The sequence below is a fragment of the Sycon ciliatum genome, chromosome 12, assembly GCF_964019385.1.
Source record: "Sycon ciliatum chromosome 12, ocSycCili1.1, whole genome shotgun sequence".
In the NCBI taxonomy this organism is placed as follows: Eukaryota; Metazoa; Porifera; class Calcarea; order Leucosolenida; family Sycettidae; genus Sycon; species Sycon ciliatum.
In genome coordinates, this window is record NC_088654.1 from 9,566,005 (window position 1) to 9,590,373 (window position 24,369).

The 24,369-nt window shown below is 45.9% G+C and overlaps 2 long non-coding RNA genes and 1 other non-coding gene across 3 annotated transcripts; 1 reads left to right on the forward strand and 2 right to left on the reverse strand.

Annotated features, from left to right (window-relative positions):
- Positions 1-1,501: 1,501 nt before the first annotated feature.
- On the reverse strand, positions 1,502-1,573 carry Trnap-ugg (transfer RNA proline (anticodon UGG)). Its single transcript has one exon. It is a non-coding gene; the product is annotated as a tRNA-Pro (tRNA).
- Positions 1,574-13,208: 11,635 nt separating this feature from the next.
- Positions 13,209-15,823, forward strand: LOC135828254 (uncharacterized). Its single transcript, XR_010555608.1, has 2 exons — positions 13,209-13,476; positions 15,352-15,823. It is a non-coding gene; the product is annotated as an uncharacterized LOC135828254 (long non-coding RNA).
- A 1,497-nt stretch (positions 15,824-17,320) lies between these two features.
- LOC135828382 (uncharacterized) lies at positions 17,321-20,700 on the reverse strand. Its single transcript, XR_010555650.1, has 2 exons — positions 20,156-20,700; positions 17,321-17,882 (listed from the first exon to the last, which is right to left on the reverse strand). It is a non-coding gene; the product is annotated as an uncharacterized LOC135828382 (long non-coding RNA).
- Between the last annotated feature and the right edge of the window lie 3,669 nt (positions 20,701-24,369).

The following is a 24,369-nucleotide window of genomic DNA, read 5'->3' on the forward strand; positions in this document are numbered from 1 at the left end:
CGAGGAAGACCAAGAAGTGACACGAAAACGGCCATGAAATCAACAAAAACGGACATGAAATCAACGGACGTTGGAGGTGTGGACCGGAACAACCAACCAAACAAGCCTAACGGAAGAGAACAACGGCAGGCGTCGAAGGTGACAGAGCTAAGTGATCGGACATCGTCCATCAAGCGTCATTTGTCGGGCAGTGCTAGTTGTCGTAAGTTGTATAGTGATGATATCTTTTCGATTTTGACTCGTGGAAGGTCTAAGTTACATCTTGCTGTGTTAGAAGCTCTGTATATTCGTAAACTAGATCCAGAACTATGTGTACAGAAGGAGAACAGTGTGTTATCGTTGCAGTTGTTTGGTGTCACACCTCGTGAAAGTGTGACAAGTGTTCCCTGATGTGTTCAACGTGTTTGTCTACAACTTGCAGCTGTTTGTTTTTGAGTTTTTAACACTTTAATCATTTTTAACACCTATGTTGAAGTGTTGACTTTTTCTTTCTTTCACTCTCTATATAGTTATGTGTTTTTCTAATTTCCAACATTCCCTGTACTATCCTGAAGAGAAGGGAAAGAAAACGTTTGATAGGAAAAGTGTCTACTGAATTGTGTGGATTTGCGTCGTTGCATGCGAATACGTATTACGAAATAATAATAATAATAATAATAATAAATGGTTTGCTCCCCACACCGGAGCTCGCGCTATTCCGCCGACCATTTCTTACAAATCATCGCCGAAGTCGCAACCACTACTTAATAATAATAATAATAATAATAATAATAATAATAATAATAATGTAGAAGAGAAAAGGACATATCGATACGAGTTCAGAGTAACTCTCCATCACTGTAACATGATACTATATACAGTCAGAAAGTGCAATAACTAGGCACAAAACTGACAGAGTACTGAAACATTCGACGTCCTGACACCTAGCTTCAACACATCTCCGTAGCGCTAACCGACAGCCTTCCAACTTGGAAGGTTCAAGGTTATGGAAAGACCAAAGAGGGGAAGGCAAGCGCAACGAAAATGAGCAAAAGCTACAGTCCCAACGGAACAAAGAATGTCGATTGTTACTGGACGATGACGAGACCAGTACGATATTTGACAAAGCGGTCTAACTACAATTCGAAGCAGCAAAGCAGCACACCATAACCTTGAACCTTCCAAGTTGGAAGGCTGTCGGTTAGCGCTACGGAGATGTGTTGAAGCTAGGTGTCAGGACGTCGAATGTTTCAGTACTCTGTCAGTTTTGTGCCTAGTTATTGCACTTTCTGACTGTATATAGTATCATGTTACAGTGATGGAGAGTTACTCTTAACTCGTATCGATATGTCCTTTTCTCTTCTACATTTATTTATGGCTCAACATCCGAGTTTCAAATAATAATAATAATAATAATAATAATAATAATAATAATAATAATAATAATTTGGAAAGGATTGGGAGAACTTCAAATTCAAAGGATCTGTCGGGGAAGTGAACTGCCTGAAAAGAGAAAAAACGCCAGACCCACCAGGACTCGAACCTGGGACCCTGCTTGCCAAGAGCAATGCTCTAACCACTGAGCTATGGGACCAGGAGTGAAAGAATTGTCAGCGCCTTCTAGGTTCAGCCTGGTCCCATAGCTCAGTGGTTAGAGCATTGCTCATGACAAGCAGGGTCCCAGGTTCGAGTCCTGGTGGGTCTGGCGTTTTTTTCTCTTTTCAGGCAGTTCACTTCCCCGACAGATCCTTTGAATAATAATAATAATAATAATATTGCGTGGGGTAGTGCCTTTGCTGTTTGCTTTATGCAGAGCTCACTGACTTGTCGGTTTGAGCACTCTGGCAAGGTACGTTCGGGCCTGATTGGAAATTTTTATTTCCATTGCTATCAGGTTCGGCCTCATTTCCTCTGTGCTGCGCTGACGAGTCCACAAAGGACGAAACAGTTCTGTCCGCAGATTGAGTATTTCGCTCCTGCTCTTGTAGCAGTTGAGCACTCTTGCGTGGGGTAGTGCCTTTGCTGTTTGCTTTATGCAGAGCTCACTGACTTGTCAGTTTGAGCACTCTGGCAAGGTACGTTCGGGCCTGATTGGAAATTTTTATTTCCATTGCTATCAGGTTCGGCCTCATTTCCTCTGTGCTGCGCTGACGAGTCCACAAAGGACGAAACAGTTCTGTCCGCAGATTGAGTAATAATAAGAATAATAATAATGCGCTCACCTGGGTCACGGCGAAGTGTCTCATTCGCTCTCCCTGCTCTCCGGATCTCCGCAGCCTACAACGCTTTGCGCTGGTGGCTGTCGCGTGCGCGCACTCCTGGTTGCCATGGTGCAAAACTGCCGCTCTCCTAGACCAGCGTCCCTTTAGTCCTTCGCGAATCACAGTTTGCCCGTGTTATCTTGGTCACACGAGTGCAAATGTTTGCACGTCGTGTGAATGGCCTATTAAGAACAAGAACAAGTAATGGTTCGAAGGAAATCTTGTCTACCATGGCCACAGGGCCGCAACAGATGGTTTGGTGGCTAGTGAGACTGATGAAGAACATCAGCAGCACGTTGAGCAAGTGCTTCAGCGCCTCGCCGATCACGGTTTGGTTGTCAATGTCGACAAATGCGTTTTCGGTGTTTCTCGTCTTGAGTTCCTCGGCCACATCATCGACTCTGACGGCCTCCACCCTCGACCAGAGAAAGTCCGCGATATCGCTGCATTCAAGGTCCCTGAAACCATGGCACAGGTCAAGTGTTTCTTGGGAATGTTAAACTTCTACCGCCGGTTTTTCCTCAGTGCGCTACCCTGCTGTTACCTTTGACCACTCTCCTCCAAGGTCGTCCGAAGGGCAACTTGTCTCCTGTGGTGTTGGATGCCAACGCTATGCATGCATTTGCCGAGGCCAAGTCTGCTTTGGCTGCCACCACTCAGCTCCATCATCCACTGCCGGACGCAGAGCTCAGCCTCATGGTGGATGCCTCTGTTCCATGCTGTTGGTGCTGTATTACACCAGAGTGTGGGTAGCGACCCACAGCCCCTGGCCTACTTTTCCAAAGTCCTGAAGCCAGCGGAGACCCGTTACAGTACTTTCGGCCGGGAATTGTTAGCTATCTATTTGGCCATCAAGCATTTCCGGCACCAGCTAGAGTGTCGTGGTTTTCACGTATTCACTGACCACAAGCCACTCAGTTTCTCTCTCTCCTCAAATTCCTCAACTTACAGCCCGAGTGAATTACGTCATTTGGCCTTCATCTCTGAATTTACCACCGACATCCGACATGTCAGTGGTGCTGCCAACCCTGTTGCAGATGCATTATCTCGGTCCTCCGACGTGTGGACAGTGGTGCCTGCTACCGACCTTGCTGCCCTTGCCAATGCTCAGCAATCTGACCCAGACTTGGTCAAGCTCCGATCTGCCCCATCTCCTGGCACTTCCATTCAATGGTCGTGTCGCTACGTCAGCCCTAATACGCATCTGCATGGTGACATCTCCACCAGTTCTTTCCGTCCGTATGTACCTGCATCTCTCCATGAAGCTGTTTTCAACCATTTGCACAACCTTGCTCACCCTGGTACTCGCTCATCAGTACGTCTCCTCACTGCTAGCTATTTCTGACCTGGTATTCTCAAGGATGTCCTCGACTTCACCCGCCAGTGTTTAGCTTGTCAGCAAGCCAAAGTTCACCGTCACACCAAATCTAGCCCTTCCCGGCTCTTGACCGTCCTGGCGAACGGTTCTCAGTTGTCCACATTGATCTCGTTGGCCCTCTACCATCATGCTCCTGTTGTACATATTTGCTTACGTGTATTGACCACTACACCCGGTGGCCAGAGGCTGCCAATACCGGACAGCAGGACTCCAACAGTCGCCCGGGCTTTCCTGTTGCATTGCATTGCCCGATTTGGTATCCCTATCACTATCATCAGCGACCCCAGTGCTCAGTTTGAATCGTCCCTCTGGCAAGAGCTCATGCAGCTTCTTGGGTCCACTCACCAGCGTACTACATCCTATCACCCGGCTACCAACGGCCTAGTGGAGCGTTTTCACCGCCACCTCAAGAGTGCCCTGATGGCGCGCTCCGGCACCCAAGCCCCATCTGAGTAGTTCAATGACCTGCCCTTCGTCCTGCTTGGTACCCGTACCTCTGTCAAGTCTGACCTCGAGTGTTCGGTGGCAGAAATGGTTTACGGCTCTTCCCAACGTCTTCCAGGCCAATTCCTGGATGCTGCACCTCCGACCACTCCCATTTCACCGGCCACATTAATCCAGCAGTTGCGTAGCGCGTTATCCACTCTTCGTCCCGTCCCAACCATGTACCAGTCAGCGCAGCAATCCTGTACTGGTGGTCTTCGTACCAATGTAATTATCTTCGGCCTCGCACGTCTTTATCCGTCGGGACAGCGTCCGCAAGTCGCTACAGTTATTATTATTATTATTTTATTTATTTTACTAGGGTGTTTCCCACAGACCTAGCTATGGTCTTCTTACGGGAGCCCCTAGAAAGGTTAAGCATGAACGAATAAATGGGGCGATAATCTGTACAAGAGCGAACAGTGGAAGGCAGCATATTCCACCGATCAGAACCTATGTAGCCAAGACGAGAAAAAGTTGCCATACGATGGGCCGTTTCCTGTGCTGTCTCGCACTGAGAAATATTTCACTATCAAGGTCAATGGTCGCTCGGACACGGTCTCCATTGGCATTTGTGTGATTTCCGCCTCGTCGCTGCCTTGATCTATTTCGTTTGCCAGTTTTCGCGTGTTCCTTCCTGTTTCTTTTTTTCTCTCGATATGTTTCCTCTTTATTGTTTGTTCCGTTCACTGCTCCGTTTTTGCTGTATGACTTGTTCACTTGTGGGGGAGTAATGTGGTGTACCCACTCAGGCACAGGACCCCGGCAATCAAATTTATTGTTTTCCACTGCTTTTCTCTCTATATTTATCGTTGCCTTATTTGCATTGCACGCCGGACTAACGAGTTGCCCAAAGTGCCAACTGCCAACTAGTCATAGCCCAAATTTGCTAGCAATTCTTCGAACAAAATATCGGATGCGCAAGTTGCCAGCAAGTTTTGAGCAAAATATCGAGTTTTGGTAGGCTTTTCAGAAAACCCAAGGCTTCTCAGGGACTTTCTCAACGCAATCAGTCACCAAGGTTGAAAATAAGCACAAAAGTTGGACAAAACAGACTCATGGCCATATTTTTGTAGAAAGTTGAGCAGCAGCAGGAGCTCAACCAAAAATTCCCTCGTCATCAGCGAAAATTATCGTTGAGTTTTCCGTGAAACTCATTTTTCTCGAGCAAAATCAAAGCGAAATACCGACGGAAAAAGGAAATGCCAAGCAGAATACCGAAAATTTTGTGGCAAAATTGTGCAGCAAAATATCGATGTGGGCTGAGCAAATTTGGGCCATGACTACTGCCAACCGCTGGTACTACTACACATTTTACGGTAACGTTGTACCGTAGTGCATTTAAAAAAAATAAAAAAACCGTAGTGCATCATCCCTTTTATGGTTGCCGTTTTCTTCTCTCCTCTTTTTGGTTTTCTCTCTGGGTCCTAGTTTTTCCCTGGCAATTACTCAAGAACTCCTTCCAGAATAACAATAGTTTTCCTGCTCTGGAATTTAGTGGTCTGAGGTCGCGAAACCGTCTAAAACTCCCGGCTTGTTACCTTATTATCCCACACTCGCACAGTATTCAGGGACAATAACCGAGATGTACATGTTTAGAATGTAAGCAGACAGCCACCAATTCGTTTTATCGAAGTGTGTGATGTATGGCTCCAGAAAACGATTTGCTGAGCGATGATGTGCCATTAGTAGGCATTACCAAGTTGTCCGCCTGACATCTGCTCTGTCAACGCAGATTTTTCTTGTTCCAGTCATATTCGTTGAAGCTGACCCCGCTTTCATGAGGTGGTTACGCGACGAAGTCCATGTCGACTTAGCATAGAATACGTATCGAAACGTTTTCGAGACCTGCCCCTGGAGCTGTACAGTCACGTCAGATTCCACCTTACGTAGAGCAGGTATATTTTTCTTGTTCCAGTCATATTCGTTGAAGCTGACCCCCGAGGTGGTTACGCGACGAAGTCCATGTCGACTTAGCATAGAATACGTATCGAAACGTTATCGAGACCTGCCCCTGGAGCTGTACAGTCACGTCAGATTCCACCTTACGTAGAGCAGGTATATGTCTGTCCAGATCGCTTGATCCAACCACCGTTTCTGAGGCTCACCCTTCCCATTATACCATATAGATGAAGGTGCCCAGACGAATCCCCGTCTTCTCATCCACAAGCACAGTGGGAGTTGTGATGATTTTCTTCTTTGGTGCAGCTGATGAAGAGGCAGTGGCAGAAGTGATTGACAGGATCTGGTTATATCTCTGTGTCACGGAATGTGCTGGCTTTGATGTAACTACAGGAGTACTTCGGAGAGAGGTACTGCCTTGCACTGTGATCTTCCCTACTGATCTGGCTCGCTGAGGCGTGCTCTAGACTGCTGACGTTGCGCTGCGAGATGTGGCCTGCTGCGGTGCGGAGTGTTCCACCTGTTGGCTGGTAGATGACTGCAAAATCTCTCGCTGCTGCTGCCGCTTTCTGATATTCCTCTTTTAGTCGACTCACCACCCGGTCCTCCATGGCTTTGCCAAGCAACGTACTGGGAGAAAGTGCTCTCCAGCTAAGTGCAATTCCATGGGCGTAGGAACCAGTCCGGCAGGCCCAGCGGTCGCGGGACCAATAATTATCAAATTGTTTTTATTTTGTATTTTTTTAATTTAATATTTCAACCTTGTTGATGGCTTGTCGACTCTTGTACAGCTACCATGTTTTACATCGACAATGCGGTGTATCATCAGCATGCATATTCTTATTTCTCATATTATTCTGTAGCATTAAAATATGGCCTTTTAGGCCCAATTTTCAAAGAAAATCCCGGGGGACGACCCCCGGACCCCCTCTCACATTTTCGCCGCACTGCTGCTAAACTGCTTCCTACGCCCCTGCACTCACTACGGAAAGCACGAAAATAGCGGCTTTGTAATTGAAATTGCGTTTACACAGGTTCCGAAATGGTGGCATGATTATTCTGGATCAGTTGGGCCTCAGGTAGGTACGACTAACCTGCTGGTATTGTAATATTTGGCGCCATCTTGGGATTTCGTCAAAAAATTATGCTCTCGCATAATATACGGACATAATACAGCTTTGTCAGAAACCCTGCAGATGTTTTTTTTTTAAATACATGTACCACAGTTACGACTCCTTGTCATAGCCCTTGGTGGCAAAAAGTGACGTTTTGTAAGGTGGATGTCAAAAATGAGCTCCATGATCCAGTGCTTTGACTAAGATTTTCCCTTGACTGGCCTTAGCTTTGGTAAAAAACGGAAGCCAGATTTCAATTTTAGGAGTCTTAGCAGTACAGAGAGCCTCACACAGAAGAAGAGAACGAAGGAAACCCCCAGCCATGGAGGCAATAGATCGATAACGAGCGACGGCATATCATCGGAATCCATCAACACCATTGCGGATACCCCGCCCACGGTAAGCATGGTAACAACTGCTGAAAGCTTGCTGAAGGAACTGCTTGCTAGACAACAGGACCTGAAGCGTACCTTGAATAAAGTATGCCAAAAAGGGGAGGGGCTCACGCTTCATTTGTCCAATGTCAAAAATAAAGTGGAACATATGGAGAAATCTAGCAAGGCAAGAGACAAGAATATTGATAATTGCATGCTCGAAGTCGATTCTCTGAAAGCCCACACTGAAACTGATATCAGAAGAATACGTGAGGAGCTTGTTGATGTGGGAGAGAAGCTACGTTCTCTGAATGGCACTTCGTCCGCCACTTTCGAGAAAAACTCAACCGCGACTTCCGCAAAATACATCAAAAGAGAAGACGTGCAAGAGCTATTGCGTGAGCAACAAGATGCAGCTTCTCGTGCGAGCAATGTGATCCTGTTTGGTGTGCCTGAATCGGGGGGGGGGGGGGGGGTGATATTGCGCAAACTTGCAGAAAGATGCTCATGGACTCCAGGAGCCAGGTGTTTCTCTTCCGGACAACACCTCCATTGAAAGAATTGGTAAAACCACACACAACACGAACGATTCCCGTCCACGACCGATCCGCATTAGGACATCGAAGTCCGTATAAAGGACAGCATCTTTCAGCACAAATTCCAAATCCGCTTCCGCGACAGGCCGATCTACATAGGTCATGACCTCACTCCAAAGCAGCAGCAAGCAGCGCGAAAGGCCGTTTTGCCCCTTTTCCGTACGCTAAGGAGCAAGAAAGTGGCCTACTCACTACCGTACGACCAGATTGTCCACAGGGCTAGGGGTGCACCATGTGCACCGGTGCCCCTTATTGACGAGCGTCCCGCCAAGATTCTTCACAGCAATGCATAGGACAACGCTGACCCAAAGGCACAGGCAAGTAACGTTGTCTCTGCCCAAATTTTTAGCAATAAAAACTGCTTTATGGCAGTTTTCTAAAAAAAGTTATTGTGTTCTAGTCCATGGGCCCCGTCTAAAAAGTAAGAAATTAACGAAATGTGATAGGCGAAAATTAAAATTTCACCCAAAACCTCACAACAATCACACACAGGATGAAAAGCGGGAAGACCTTTTCCTCTCGTGGTAGTAGTAGTAGTAGTAGTAGTAGTAGAATTTATTATTTTGATAGGGAAGGCGTCTTGTTACAGGGGTCCTCTTTCCTATTCATGCATGTTGGCGCAGTAAAAGTCACCCGTGAAGTGTCAGACTAAACAAGTGTTGAAAGCAGTATTTTTTTTAAACTAAGATCCTCAAGTGCTGTGATTATTGTGAGGTTTTGGGTGAAATTTTAATTTTCGGCTATCACATTTCGTTAATTTCTTACTTTTTAGACGGGGCCCATGGACTAGAACACAATAACTTTTTTTAGAAAACTGCCATAAAGCAGTTTTTATTGCTATAATTTCTTTTGTTTTTATTATTATTATTATTATTATTCCCGGTTGTCTCTTTCCCTCAAACCAGTTATTATTTTATGACTTGGGGCTCCCCGGCCCCGCGTGCTAGTTTGTACGTGAAGTGTGTGGGTTACAGTGAGGGCTGCGTCCCACCCGCCTGTGTGGATTCACAGGAAGTGTGAGTTACGAAGTCTGAAGAAAATGTTGAACGGCCTCTGCTGGGATGACGACTACACCATAGCTCAGTGGTTAGAGCATCGCTGGCTACAAGCGAGGGTCCCTGGTTCGAGTCCTGGTGGTGACAGTCAATTTTTCTTCAGACTTTTCCCGGTTGTCTCTTTCCCTCAAACCAGTTAATATTTTATGACTTGGGGCTCCCCGCGTGCTAGTTTGTACGTGAAGTGTGTGGGTTAGGCCGCGGTCACACCAAGCGCGATTCAGCCATTCAGCGGAAAAAAGCGCTTTTTGACGTCATCGTCACTACGGAAACGGCTGAATTTTCGGCTTCAGCCTTTTTCAGCAGTCAGCCGTTTTCAAAGCGCTGAATGGGAGCGCTGAATGGATTCAGCCACTTTCAGCCATTCTGGCGCAGTGGCGGGAAAAATAAACTCGTTCAAAGCGCATCTTGGCATGATCTTGCAGCTTGCATCGTGTTCTGCCACCTTCCGGCTTTCGTTGTTGGTGAAACTTCTCTCCTTGCCTTTTTGTCGGTCATCATGGAATCCTGGACAGTAGCACAGGAGCGGCGACTACTGGAGCTTTGGTTTGAAACAAAAACCAAGTATGAGCCCACTATGAAAAAATACCAGAAAGAGAGCGTGGATCTTGGACGAACTGAAGAAGTGTGCTGGAGAAAGCGGACGGGAAAACAAGAGAAAATCATATTCAAAAATGAGCGGGAAGAAAAAAAACTCTAGCACACAAAAAAATCCAGCCGATTTCGCGAAGTGGTGTGACCAACCGCCCCATTCAGCACAAGCCACTTTCAGCGCAAGCGGGAAACGGCTTGTTTGGTGTGACCGCGGCCTTAGGCCGGCCGCGGTCACACCGAGCTCGATTCAGCCGTTCAGCCGAAACAAGCGCTTGTTTACGTCACTATTAGGCCGCGGTCACACCGAGCTCGATTCAGCCGTTCAGCCGAAAAAAGCGCTTGTTTACGTCACTATTACCATAGAAATGGCTGAAAAATGTCCTACAAGCGACTTTCAGCCGTGGCTGACTCTCAGCGGTTTTTTCCGGCTTGTTTCAGCCACAGCTTGTACAAGCGGCTGAAAGCCAAAATTCAAAAAATATTTTGAGTGCGCTTGGAGCTCCGGAGCACACCATGTAGCTAGTTGACATGATGAACTGATATTGATGTTCTTTCTTGTGTCCGTGGAACCGTGCTATCCCTGTGCCTTTAGTTTTGACCGTGAGTCAGTCTATCCAACTACACTGTATTCAGTTTGATTTGGATTTTGTCCGACGACCATGGATTTCTGCCGCTGTGCCTCTAGACTGCTGCGTAGATTGTTGGAGCTGTGGTTTGAGGCCAAGACAAGGCACCACACTCACGACCGAATTCATGAAGAAAGCCGGGTACGAAGAAGAGAGTGGATTGCAACTGAGTCAATAACGGCAACCGGCGTGGCAGAAAGCTCGACATCAGGAAACACCACCCAATAACGGCAACCGGCGTGGCAGAAAGCTCGACATCAGGAAACACCACCCGAACCATCGCGTCCATGCACACCGAACAAATAAAAAGAGCACGACTTCGCAATTCAGAATCCGGGCTTCCTTTGCTTCTTCATCAAAACTGAACACTAGAACAAGTACAGTTTTAGATCGCGAACGTTCTGCTCTCCAGTTTCTTGCAAACATTGGTGTGTTTCGAGATATTCAAAATTAATTTGGCGGGTAAGAAAAACAAGCCACTCAAGCTTTGCACTCAAGGTCTGGTGTGACCGCGTCACAGGGATCACGCAAGCCAGCTGAGCGCCAGCGATAACAAGCCCAAAGTGGCTTGTTTCGGTGTGACCGGGGCCGTATAGGCGATTCACACGACAGGCAAATCCACGTTTACAGGAAAGTCACCATGGAGATATTCCTGCGGGTGACCAAAATTTGCCCGCGGGAATCAAAAGTGTCCATGGCCTTTTTGCCCGCGGATGCACTCATCTGCGGGCACTTTTACAGTTAGGCGGTGTTTACATGAGGCGTTTCAACCCGGGTTGAGTTCGACCCGGGTCAGATTTCAACCCGCCATGTGCATAAAATGAATGGCGCGTTTACATGACGCATTGTGCTTGACCCGGGTTGAAATTTCGCCCCGGGTCGATTTCAACCCTCCCCCCAAGGGGAGGGTTGAAATCAACCCGGGTCAAGAAAATCGTACAAACGTACTTCTGTGCGTATCTCGCGCCAGGTTTGAACGGCACTGCAGATGCAAATTTCGCACGAACGGATTCACGTGACCATACAGGACTGTAGAAGTGGACTTTTGGCGGCATATCAGTATTTGACCCGGGTCAACTGTCTTCATGTAAACGCTCACTTCTTTTGTCTATCGTACAGACTTTCAACCCGGGCTGAACTCGACCCGGGTTGAAATTTCTCATGTAAACACAGCCTTATGAGGCTGTGAGGTCGTACTATGGTACGGTAGTCTTGAACCCTGGTTGTTTGGCCTTTGTTTTTGGGTACTCATTCCAAATCACCACAGTAACGCCGTATACTCACCGGATACTCGCGGGAGCTCTGGCCGCCACCCGCGGCCGTGTGAACTGCGGCCTCACGTTTCACTTCCTGCGGGCACTTGACAAACGTGGATTTGCCTGTTGTGTGAATCGCCTATTATAGGCGATTCACACGACAGGCAAATCCACGTTTACAGGAAAGTCACCATGGAGATATTCCTGCGGGTGACCAAAATTTGCCCGCGGGAATCAAAAGTGCCCATGGCCTTTTTGCCCGCGGATGCACTCATCTGCGGGCACTTTTACAGTTATGAGGCTGTGAGGTCGTACTATCGTAGATCTACGGTAGTCTTGAACCCTGGTTGTTTGGCCTTTGTCTTTCGGGTACTCATTCCAAATCACACAGTAACGCCGTATACTCACCGGATACTCGCGGGAGCTCTGGCCGCCACCCGCGGCCGTGTGAACTGCAGCCTCACGTTTCACTTCCTGCGGGCACTTGACAAACGTGGATTTGCCTGTCGTGTGAATCGCCTATTACGAGGTGATTCGTCATTATTTAACACGAAAGTAAAATAGCCTTCCGTAGGGTTCGAGGTGCGAACCTTTCAATTTCTTCCCCCAAAAATGTAATACTGGTATCCTTAGATTGCAATGGTGGGTTGTTCATTCACATAATCCTTGGTGTTGGGAAGCAGGGGGCAGTTGAAAAATGGCAATTTTTCTGCATATTATTTGTTGTGGTCATTTCTTAACATCATGGTAAAATAGGCCTTAGCACCACAATTTCAAGTCAGTTTTCAATAGAAAGAGACCCTACATGTCCAGGATGGTCCAGAAAGACTGGATCAAGAATATGTTCATCCAAATACAAGCCATTCAAGCTTGCATAGCAATAGATGTATCACCCTGATTTCATATGCAATTGTGATCAACATCTGTGAGTAAATTCAGTAATTGCCAATGTTTGGCCAATACCAGGGCCAACACACCGACATTTCTCCTTCCCAGGCGTCGTTTCCAGTATGTAGCTATCATATGCTTCCTCTTCAGCTAAATGTGTTGTCACTGGAGGTTAAAACCAGCGGCTATGACTCTCTTATACTCTATTTTACCGTAAACATCGCGCACATGCAGACTGAAAACTCTTGCAATGTCACTTCCTGAAGGAACATCAGTCTCAATTTTGGAGGCGAACTTGACAGAACATTGGCAATGGCAATGGCAAAAAGAAATTTGACATGACTTTTTGCATGCGCTGGCAATGAGATATTTTACCGATTTGTTAAGAAATGACTCAATGTTAAAAAATTACGAATCACCTCGTACCAACAAAAATGTCCTACAAGCGACTTTCAGGAGGTATATTATGCTCGGCAGGCCGCGAAAGAGAGCCCGTTACCTGGACTCCTACTCGCGCGGGTAGAGCGAAACTGAGCATTCTGGGATGCGAGCAGCTTTTTAGTACTCCCGGGTCCAAAATCTCACCACCAGGCCGGGATGATCAAAACGTCTGCCGGGTCTGCAGCCTACAAACGTGGATCTGCCGACACTGTGCTGTCGACGATATGTCCGGCAAGGCACCTCCTTTGCGTGAAAGCAAGGAACGCTTTTTTTTAGAAAGGAAGCTTCTTCTCCAAAATTTAAAATTTTTGAAAATTATTCCTTCTGAAAATATCATCGCGTTCTTGACCTCGAAGCTGACTGCTGAATGCGATTAGGAAAGAAGATTCCTGAAGATACACCAGACTGATTCTGGCAAGCCGTCTGTCGTCTAGATATGCAGTTGTTCGTCATGCATGGTCAGCAATCTTCCTCGTTCGTCCTTTCGTTTTCCTGACCACGATGATGACAAGCAGCTCTCATGCTCAGGTTAGTGCTGTACTTGTATGTCTGGGCACACAACACATCTGAGATTCACCCACTGACGTTATCGAACTGAAGAATGCAGCAAGGGTTCCTCGGATTCTCTTGATTTCGGAACAAATTTCCTTCACTTTCACCCTCTCAGTCTCTTCCCCATGCCCTCCATGCATGCACAATCGAGTTTGCATTTCAAATGTTGTTTTTACTTTGGCAGTGCGTTCGATAACGTTAGGACAGTCTAAGTTAGGTGTTCTTCTCTTCAGGCTTATTGGACGTGTACAAATTCTAAAAAATAGCTTCCATATGCTAAACGCAGATCCCTGTGAATACGGTTCTGCTGGGCAATGATGTTTACACCAATCTACACTCTATGCTGTCACAGCATCCACAACTGATCCTCTCTCTCTGAATTAACTATTTGATAAAGCCAATCTTTAAATCGCGGTTGCATAGGATCTCGGGTGGGAAGAAGCGATGAATCGATACATGGCATTGTGAAGAAAAGAAGAACAAATTCACATTGCACGTGAGACTCGGTTAGAAAGACTGAGTTTCTGCATTCATAAGAATGTCACACCCCGGGGATCATGATAAAGAAAACATATGTCGTGAAAATGACTGAAAGAACCAAAGAAGTATTTGATCTTCCAGCCAGCTTAGCCTGGTACTACCATACTAGCAGTGCTACCAAGTACCAGCCCTCCATATTTTCTGTATTTGTACGGAAAATCACTCCTTGTGCGCACTACAGAAATTGAGCAAATGGTATAGAAAATCGGAGAGGCCTGATCAATCAGCTGTGTAGAAGCATTGCAAGTGTAAGCTGAGTGATGAATAGTCTTGTACCAAAGCGAGTGCATGCCGTACCACAACAACATGTACATGTAGCACAAAAATAATAATGTCGTGAGTGCAAGTCACACATGTTTTACACTACCAAATGCAGCCACCGACATGCATGTGCGTGTCAAAAAAACATTACAGTGCAAGTATGCATGCAATGTACACGGCAGTACGCAAAACACTGCAAGATACGGAAAATCAGAAGTCTGAGTACGCAAAACAGACTCAATTGGTGGGCAGCTCTGTACTGGCCTGTATGGAGGGAGTGAATCTCAATGTGTGCAATGCACGCACTTTGGCCGACAGTGAAAACTATGCAAGTCGTGTTGGTTTGCAGGATGAATGTGAGTCCTTTTAGACAAGCGCCTTAGTGGAGTAGCCCACCGAAAGAAGAGTACTTGACACCGCGAAGTGGAGTCTGCGCATACAACAGTGAGGGGGTAAAATTAGCTACTAGTATGACTGATTCTGCATGTGTTCTGCATGTGTGTCACATTACACTAGCAGATAGGCACACCTGTTGTTCCAAAAAGATGCTTATGTCAGTGTCTGAATATGTCGTGTACCAGGTAATATTGTTGCCAGGATCTCACGGTGAGAGTCAGACTTGAATATGGTATCAATAGATTATCAATATCATACATCACCATGTACCACCCAAAGTATAATAGCCGAAGGACCCGTTTGTGTGGTGGTGTATGATTTCGTGAGCAAGATGAAGTGGCTACAGATGTGTCTTATATAACACCCTAAGAAAAGATCATCAATTCTGGGGAAAGTGATTCTGGTAGCATGTTGTATCCAGTGTGGCATGACAAAGACTCCCTCGATTTAGCCTGTGGAGAATCCGTAAATACATAAATACAATACATACAGGCATCGCAACCTTCGGATTATATGCTCTTTTGCTTGCCTCCTGGAGTGTGGTTGTACCTTGGTTCACTGTATTAGAATAATAGTAGACTTTGTTTTTCGAATTCGTTTCTATAACATTAGGTTTCTTTCTGTTGCTGCTATGTCTTTTCATGTGTTTTACAGGACTGCCATCTGTTGATGAATACCACTCTGAGGCACTCTCACGAGCGAAGGTGTTTGAGAATCCATGTCGGAATGATGGTCATGTTGGCCTAAAGGTGCATTACATTGCCGATACTCGCCACCTCCACCCTGGAACATGTTCAATTTCTGTTTCTCGTATGGAAGGACCGAACAGGTTGTTTTCCTGTCTCAGTGGACCACTCAAGACTGAACAGCACTGATGGAAGAAGATTTGCCGTGAATCTCGTTCACATAATCAGCCTGTTTAATTGCTGTACTGAGGTGACTGCTTCATAACAATGACCATGCAGCATTAATTTTGGATAGTATTGCAGTGCCCCTAAAATTGGAGAATATCGAATTTCTCTGAAAGCATTGTGATTCATTTGTGAATAAACATCACTACTCTTTTTGAGTAGCATAGCAATGACAGAGTTGGTTTAATGTATGACAAAATGGAGCCGCTTTTTAACTTAAACCTGTACTATAATCAGTACCGCCGGAAGCAGTTTTTGATTGGTCCGGTAGTTTCATGGCGGGTACACACGTCCTCCACGGTAGGAAACGTTTGTTGGTGGCCAACAAGTTGGTCTGGTGATAACCTGACCAACCAGACCGGCGGGCCTGATAATTGTGGGGCTCATGAGCAGCTCAAGTACTTAGTATGGTTTTGGACATGTCCCCAGTTAACCAATGAGAATAACCGGAAAACAAGGGGGGCTTTAGATACCGGGCTGACTTAACAAGAGGCAGGATAAGCGCGTTACGGGTTGAGCTTGTCGAAAACCAATTGTACTTCATTATGTGTGAAGGGGTTTTATGAAGAAATATTTTATGAACCAGTGTACAGAGATGGTGCTTATGACGAAAGGAGAGAGGAGAAGTGTGTGAAAGTCGATAAAGGGCATCCGAAGGAACACATCGATCCTTGTTGTAAAGAATATTAAGTATAAATCTATGGTTGAAACCTACTTCCCCAAGCGTTCTCTGTTAAGTATAAATCTATGGTTGAACCCGACTTCCCCAAGCGTTCTCTGAGGGGACCGAGGTCTACTCTATCAGTTCATGTATTCTGTGAAGTGACATGACCATTCGTGGGGACCTTGCTCATAACTGCAAAAGTCCTCGTCTGATTTTTCCGCATCAATTGAACGTTATACATGTGCATGTAGTGAAAGCCACATGCAAAAGGCTGTTCCATGGCACTCATCTGCCACCAAGCTCTGGGTTCATTGGCTGAAAATATTCTTCGGCACAGTAAAGTCGTGCGCCCAAGAACGTGGAAGCCTACAGAACATCCAACCTGGAATACTAAGAACACCACAGCCCAAAATTAAGAATTGCGGTGTAGGTTTGTGCTGTTGTCAAACACCGGGATTGTTATGTTGCACATGTATCTGAGCTTTACCACTACATACACGTCTGTCTTTACACAATTACCAATCTGCAGACAGCATGCTGTTTCGTCCTTTAGTTACTAATGGACTCATCAATGCAGCACAGAGAAAATGAGGCAGGTGAATGTCCTAGGCTAGAGAGCATCAAATACAGGTATAGAATCATGCCTTGCAGATCTCGTTACGGCCCCTTCGATGCATGTCTGAACATTAGATGGCTGTGTAGCTTCAGGTATCTCAGAATATGTACTATTTATCCAGCAGCAACAACGTCGGTCACACAACTATTCACTATAATGAGTATGCGTTGGAACACTTTACCCCGAGTCATACTATAGCAGTGTATGCCATGCATGGGTTTACCTCACACACTGAATTTCATAATTTGACATCCAAATCACAGAAGAGTGGTGTTCCAAACTTTACGTAATTGCACTCCATGTCCTGCGAGCTACAGTAGAATACTTCAATAGAAAATTTCTTATAGCAAGTTCTTAGAAACAAATCGTATAGGTTCGAGGCTGTCAACCCAGAAATTTGTGATTTCACAGCCATAGATGTTACCAGTCAGGTCACTGTATACAGTAGGTATGCAGAAGAAAATACTAGTAACTCTTTGTGGAAGAGCTGTGCCAAAATGTGTACAGTACAGTAAATTAATAAAAAATGAGAAAAGCAGTGACAAGGCTGTGCATGATGTAGATCTACTCGTACCAGTAAGTACAGTGCACCAGTGAAATTGTTGGTGTAGTACCGGTATACTACTATAATTATGGCATGGCCCATGCCACTACAATCTATTTGCAGTGGGCCGCAGTAGGCCAGTGCAACAGAAAGCATTTCAGAAGCTGTGTGCAATGTTAACATCTATGACATACAAGTAAACTGCCATATAGCACAATCGATTACTCTCAGCCCACATAAGTACAATGTAGGCCAATCAGTAGTATAGATACATAGAGCACACTCTACATCATACATAGTCGGCACCAAATCTATGTTGTCGATGTACTTTGCAATGATGACATGATGGCAAGCGTGCTTGATTCATCATAATATTGCCTTGTACTTGGTTGGAAGTTAGTTGTAAGTTCAGTGGTCGAGGTAAGCAGAGCTGCTCCAGCTTTCAGAATCCTGCATGAAAAAGGCAGAAAGCAAATGTAGGTATAATAGTAGCAAGCTGATGTAAAGAGCCTGTCTTTCAATGCAATAATTCTATCCACTGCATGGACAGACCTGGTGCCTCATTCACCTCTGTTTCTTGCTTTCTCAGAAAACCTACTTCCTCCTTCAGCCATCTAGCTCATGATATACATTAATTTTTCTTTATGCCTTTTCAGCCGTGGTCGACTTTCGCCCCTCCTGTTTGATTGGCAATTGCAGTCAACCTGGGGAATACTGACCCTCGATTGTGAATGAGAAAAGTGTCGCTATTCGCATTGTTGTTACTCGTGAGGTTGGAAGTATGCAATCAAATGTTCACTAGATCTGAAGATTGTGTCGTTATTTGCGAGTTGTTTTGTAAACCCGAGGTAGATTATTCACAAGGTTGATTGTACATGCTATGGGATGTACAATAACTAACCAAACAATAATGGTGTAACAATGATTTGAGTCCATATCCAATTGGATGAACCTAGAGTGCATGATCCATTCCAGAAAGGCGACTTCAGTGAGTCTTGAATTGTCAGCAGCATCATACTTCCATCGAGCTTTTTTTCTTTTTCGAAACGACCCTCTCTTTTCAATTCGAACGAAGGTCAACATACGATTATGGCAGGCATGCACGCACTGATCTTCACTGTATACATGTGCATGTATACTGTACTGTAGTCTGTGCAGTCAACTAGTCGTGTTCCACTGGGCTTACGGTAAGTATCACTACAAGTGCATAGTAGCCCCCCCCCCCCCCCCACCCCGGGGAGTGCGCGTGAACGGCAACTGTGAACTGGTAAAAGAATTATTCGACACCTTCGTTCGTTTCGATGGAGAAGGTTCATCTGGCAAATTGAGGCCTTCGTTTCACTCCTAGCCCCAGGAGCGAAATTTTCACTCCTTGGCTGCCTGTTTGAGCCGTCCTTGTGGAAGGGTTGATTTATGCATGCCCGCATATACATGTAGTAAGTATCACTACAAGTGCATAGTAGCCCCCCCCCCCACCCCGGGGAGTGCGCGTGAACGGCAACTGTGAACTGGTAAAAGAATTATTCGACACCTTCGTTCGTTTCGATGGAGAAGGTTCATCTGGCAAATTGAGGCCTTCGTTTCACTCCTAGCCCCAGGAGCGAAATTTTCACTCCTTGGCTGCCTGTTTGAGCCGTCCTTGTGGAAGGGTTGATTTATGCATGCCCGCATATACATGTAGACCTTATTCAATAAACGTCACAATCACGTGAACCAGGGTCCCGGGAACCAGGGAGCGGCAAGAGACCTGCACTCAGTGCACAGTGGACTCGGCGTGGGAACATAGGAGTAGAAAAATACCGGTATTTTACTACTCCCTTGTACGAACTGGGCCTTTCTTGCCACTCGTTTCACGTGCGCGTGCCCCAGCTTACAACAAATCCCTGGAGGCGAGTCCAAAAATCACGTTATCGAATAAGGTCTATAGAAACACAGATCACGTAGAACTACCCCATCCGGGGTCACAACTCACAACGTTTTGGGTACTTAGGTCTCATGTCGTCTCCCCAGGTGCTATGAATCCCTGATGCACATGTATCTACATATACAATGTAACCGTAACTCTACCAATATTGCGGACGATGACCCCCCCCCCCCCGGCAAACAGAAAGTCGCTATGTCCTGGCCGAGTTTATCTTTTAATTAAATGGTTTTCTCGGTTGGGATTTCATACCTGACAACCATCCCGATTTGGCCGGGACCGTCCCGATATCGAGGGCGGTAATAGGCACCCAAAAGTGCACTAGTTCCATGCCTCACCGCGAGCTTCTTTTGTATACATTTTCATGCCTAGGTATGTCATTGGATCTCAGGTTTGCAAAGGTTGGCAGGTATGGGATTTGTAGAGTGACCAGTTTTGACTATTGCCACCTGCTGTGCAGAAGTGTCATTCCTACATCCTGGCTGCAAACGTACCCCCCCCCCCCCCCCCCCCCCACACACACACACCACCACCAACAATGTTCGATCCTATTTACAGGACCTCACTCTATATGAAAGTGTAGCAGAGGCACTGCCAAAGTATAAAAAACAGCAATTGAAATGCAAGCTGCATTGTGCATGCATGGAGGGCATGGGGAAGAGACTGAGAGGGTGAAAGTGAAGGAAATTTGTTCCGAAATCAAGAGAATCCGAGGAACCCTTGCTGCATTCTTCAGTTCGATAACGTCAGTGGGTGAATCTCAGATGTGTTGTGTGCCCAGACATACAAGTACAGCACTAACCTGAGCATGAGAGCTGCTTGTCATCATCGTGGTCAGGAAAACGAAAGGACGAACGAGGAAGATTGCTGACCATGCATGACGAACAACTGCATATCTAGACGACAGACGGCTTGCCAGAATCAGTCTGGTGTATCTTCAGGAATCTTCTTTCCTAATCGCATTCAGCAGTCAGCTTCGAGGTCAAGAACGCGATGATATTTTCAGAAGGAATAATTTTCAAAAATTTTAAATTTTGGAGAAGAAGCTTCCTTTCTAAAAAAAAGCGTTCCTTGCTTTCACGCAAGGAGGTGCCTTGCCGGACATGTCGTCGACAGCACAGTGTCGGCAGATCCACGTTTGTAGGCTGCAGACCCGGCAGACGTTTTGATCATCCCGGCCTGGTGGTGAGATTTTGGACCCGGGAGTACTAAAAAGCTGCTCGCATTCCAGGGTGCTCAGTTTCGCTCTACCCGCGCGAGTAGGAGTCCAGGTAACGGGCTCTCTTTCGCGGCCTGCCGAGCATAATATACCTCACTCAAGGGCTGATTTTATTTGCAACCGCGGGAAACGAAAAAAACAAAACGAAGTCACCGAGACGCCTTCATTTGAGGCTTTTGGAATTGGAGAATTTATTGAATTTAGGTATGGCTCTCGTCCCTTCTAGAGAACTAACCAAGACCCTGTGGGGGCAGAAGGAGACTTCTTTGGCTCCGTGAATACACTAGCTATGCGGTGGTCTAGTTGGTTTGAGTGTGTGGTTCGTATTCAAAGTGTTCCAAGCCGCAGTTCACTCGAAGGTCATCGTGGATACGTCTGCACTTGAAAATCAAGGCTGGAAAGCACTGCCTGGTGTGTCCGAACGGTATGTTTTGCACTGAAGGCATTTTTTGTATGAATTGTTGAAAGTGTCTACTTGTTCGAAATGCAAAAGAGATGGTCGTAGATCCTTGGCCCACAGCATCCCACTAAATAAACTATGACCTGTCATGAATTTATGTGAAATTGATCAACACAATCATCCACAAATTATCCTATGGCAAAGTACTGCAAATGCAAATAATGGCATCCCTTTACCTAGGCCACGTTTGTAGGGCCTTATGCCACATCTTTGCATGATTTCCTCATGCAAATCGTGTGCCTAGCTTCGAAAACACATAGCGCTAAGGGCCGAATATATACCTGTGAATCAGAACAACAGCACTCACTATTGCTTTCATGAGTGATAATGGTCAGCTGAAAGGAAACTTCTATCCATCAACTCATAAGTTAAGTAATGACTAATCTCCTTGCTGCGCATGTGGTTCCTTCGTATTTACATGTACCGTAAAGTACCGCCAGTGCGCCCCACCATCTCGTCCTTTCGTGGTCGTTTTGTGGAGGTGGTCTCCTGTCTGTAGGTTAAACGACACGAACTTTGTACACAGTCATATTGCACGTTCTGCAGACAATCCGTATCTTCGAGCGGGCACGAGCTCCACACAAAAACCTTCTTAGTGTGACCTTCACTAAGTTGCTCACACCGTACGAACTTAGTTGCACTCTGCCATACGGTTTTCCTTTTCCAGGCTGTAAAATCTGTCACGGCAAAATCAAGGTGGGGCACTCTCGCGGTACTTTACGGTATGTGCGCCTCTCTGTGTTCGGTGAATGATTTTGAATATTTGCGCACGACTTCAAGATAGTGCACATTGTGTGGATGTACCTGTGTATGTAATCCTTTCATGATTTAGAAATTAGGAGCCGTGCTTCTCATCACAGTGGAAAAGTAAATGTCGGCCCAATTACGTAGCGTTTGGAGACTTGCACAAGTACAGCTGCGTGTCAATTATGCGGCACCCGCGGAATAAAATGAATATTCTGGACGACTGAAGCTACAAAGCCATCTTGTGTTAACAGATCAAAAAGACAGTACTTATCACTAGTATTAGCCTGAAACAGTAGTGCTCATCTCTAGAGACTGGCTTGTATTTAACTATACGTAATGGCAACTTTCATGCTGCTGACTGTCTACATTTACTTGAAGTAGGACTATAAATACTAAATATAAGGTCCATAAGCTGTCAGTGCGGTGCTGTTGGATACCCGACATGCCATGTGACTGACCGCCAGATAAACGACATGCGATTATACCGGTCACAGTGTAGCTGAGTTTTCACGAAAAAATGAAACTTACCGTATTTTCCGGGGTATAAGCCGCACTTTTTTTCCGCTAAAAATCGGACCAAAATCGCCCCTGCGGCTTATACACCGAGTATGCTTGCGCGAATGAATGCTTAGCATACATCAGTATGCATGCTGACGTCATGTGACATGTCATTCGACTCAGCTTCGCGCCTGTGTTGCTCATCAACATCAGTGGCAGCGAGATTGAAGATAGTGCAGATGACATGGAGTGATCTGTAGACAGCACAGCAATACACCAACATCTCTGCAGCAACCTGTGGTGCACTAACACTTCATAATCTGATCTAACATGGTATTTAGCTCCATAACCATAATTAATTTGTAGAAAGGCCATTTGTCAATGAGTGTGAAAAATCTTGTTTTGTGGGTGCGGCTTATACTTCGAATACCAACTTTTAGTCAATATTTTGCCACAAAAAGGGGGGGGGGTGTGGCTTATACCCCGGTGCGGCTTATACCCCGGAAGATACGGTATACGATTTTGAGAAAAGTTCAGAAACCACACTTACACATACACACACGCACACACTCACGCACGCACACACACACACACACACACACACACACACACACATGCGCGCACGCGCACACACACATGTCCTGTTCTGTTAAGCCAGTATCACAACTTGGCACAAGGATCGGCCCCAAAGGGGCAGTAGAGCGAAAGTGAGAGGTGTTGGCTTCGAGTTCACCTACCTCTACGGTGAACGCAACCTCGATCGAAAGTCATGCCGAACGGATTAATCTACCACGCGTGCGCGCGTGCGCGTATACAAAACGGAGGAAGGATTACTTACTCTCCCTGTACGATGTATCTGTTGTATTCGTGAACAATGTCATTGATGTTTTCCATACATGTTTTTGAATATGCGAGCATAACTTCCAACATCAAGCATATTCTTGCTTCTCATCAGCATGTACAAGTTTATGTTGGGCAGTTATTTAGCGTTTGTTTTACCGGCTGCGTTTGTTGGTGCTTTCACAGAAGCTTGTGTAACAGGTTCACCGTACAGCTATGAATGCAATGTAGCGTGTCGAAGCCACTTCAGTATGACGTGATGCCTAATTTCCTGGTTGTACCAAAATTGCGAGTATGCAAGTGATCGTCAAGCCTGTCCCCTGTACAGTAGCCGTCTTACCTTGTCACGCCTGGTTCTGACTCTGCGTTCTCGTATACTCCATGCAATGTTACAAGGAATACTGCTCCCTTCTCAAGCAATTCATTGGCAACAAAACGCTCGGCTATGCCCTGTAACTTTGCATGATACAAGCTCCTTGGTACTCCATCATCACCTGGTGCTGTTGCTGCCATTGTTGGACCCTGCTGATATCCTTCTCGCAATGCCCGAACGTTGTTCCAACAAATGCACAGCTCGCTCTTAGTTGTCACATTCGGTTTGGTCTCGTTCCAGTCTTTCGAATTGAGTGAGTGCGTAAACTTGTATGAAGTAGTGAAGCAAAAGCCGTGCGCCGGCAAACATTCAATGTCCGGGTTTAATGACGCACCAAGGCCCCGGGACTTGCGTCCAATTCCTGAGTGATTTTTGTGTGCCTAGCCTTTAGGTATCATACCATATTTTTTTGGTTCAACCATTTGGATTCCCACTACAATACCATTCACTGTATTATGTGTGTATGTTATCCAAGAAATCTCTCATATTTTTGGGTGGACAAACCTCGGCATAAGTCAGTAACCTGGCATTTTGCACCAACAGAACTCCTAGGATATCAGCGCCGTCTCAGTGACTGTGGACAGTTGTAAAGAAAAAGAAAAAATACCCTTGGCCCACAATGCCCCACTAAATAATCCGAAGGGTGTTGCGAATATGACAATTTCCTTACCTTTCTTTCGTGGACGAAAAAAGACACTTCGCTTCGTCCGTTGCGCATGAAACGAAACATGAGGGTAGTGTTTATCAATTAGAATGGGTATCATGCACGAAGGAATGGCGAAAAGGTACCATGCTCGAGTGCTGGTCGTCGTCTTGTTTGTCAATTTTGAGTCCCATTGAGAATTTTCTTCTCCAGACCCCTCAAATTTCCTGCGGTTG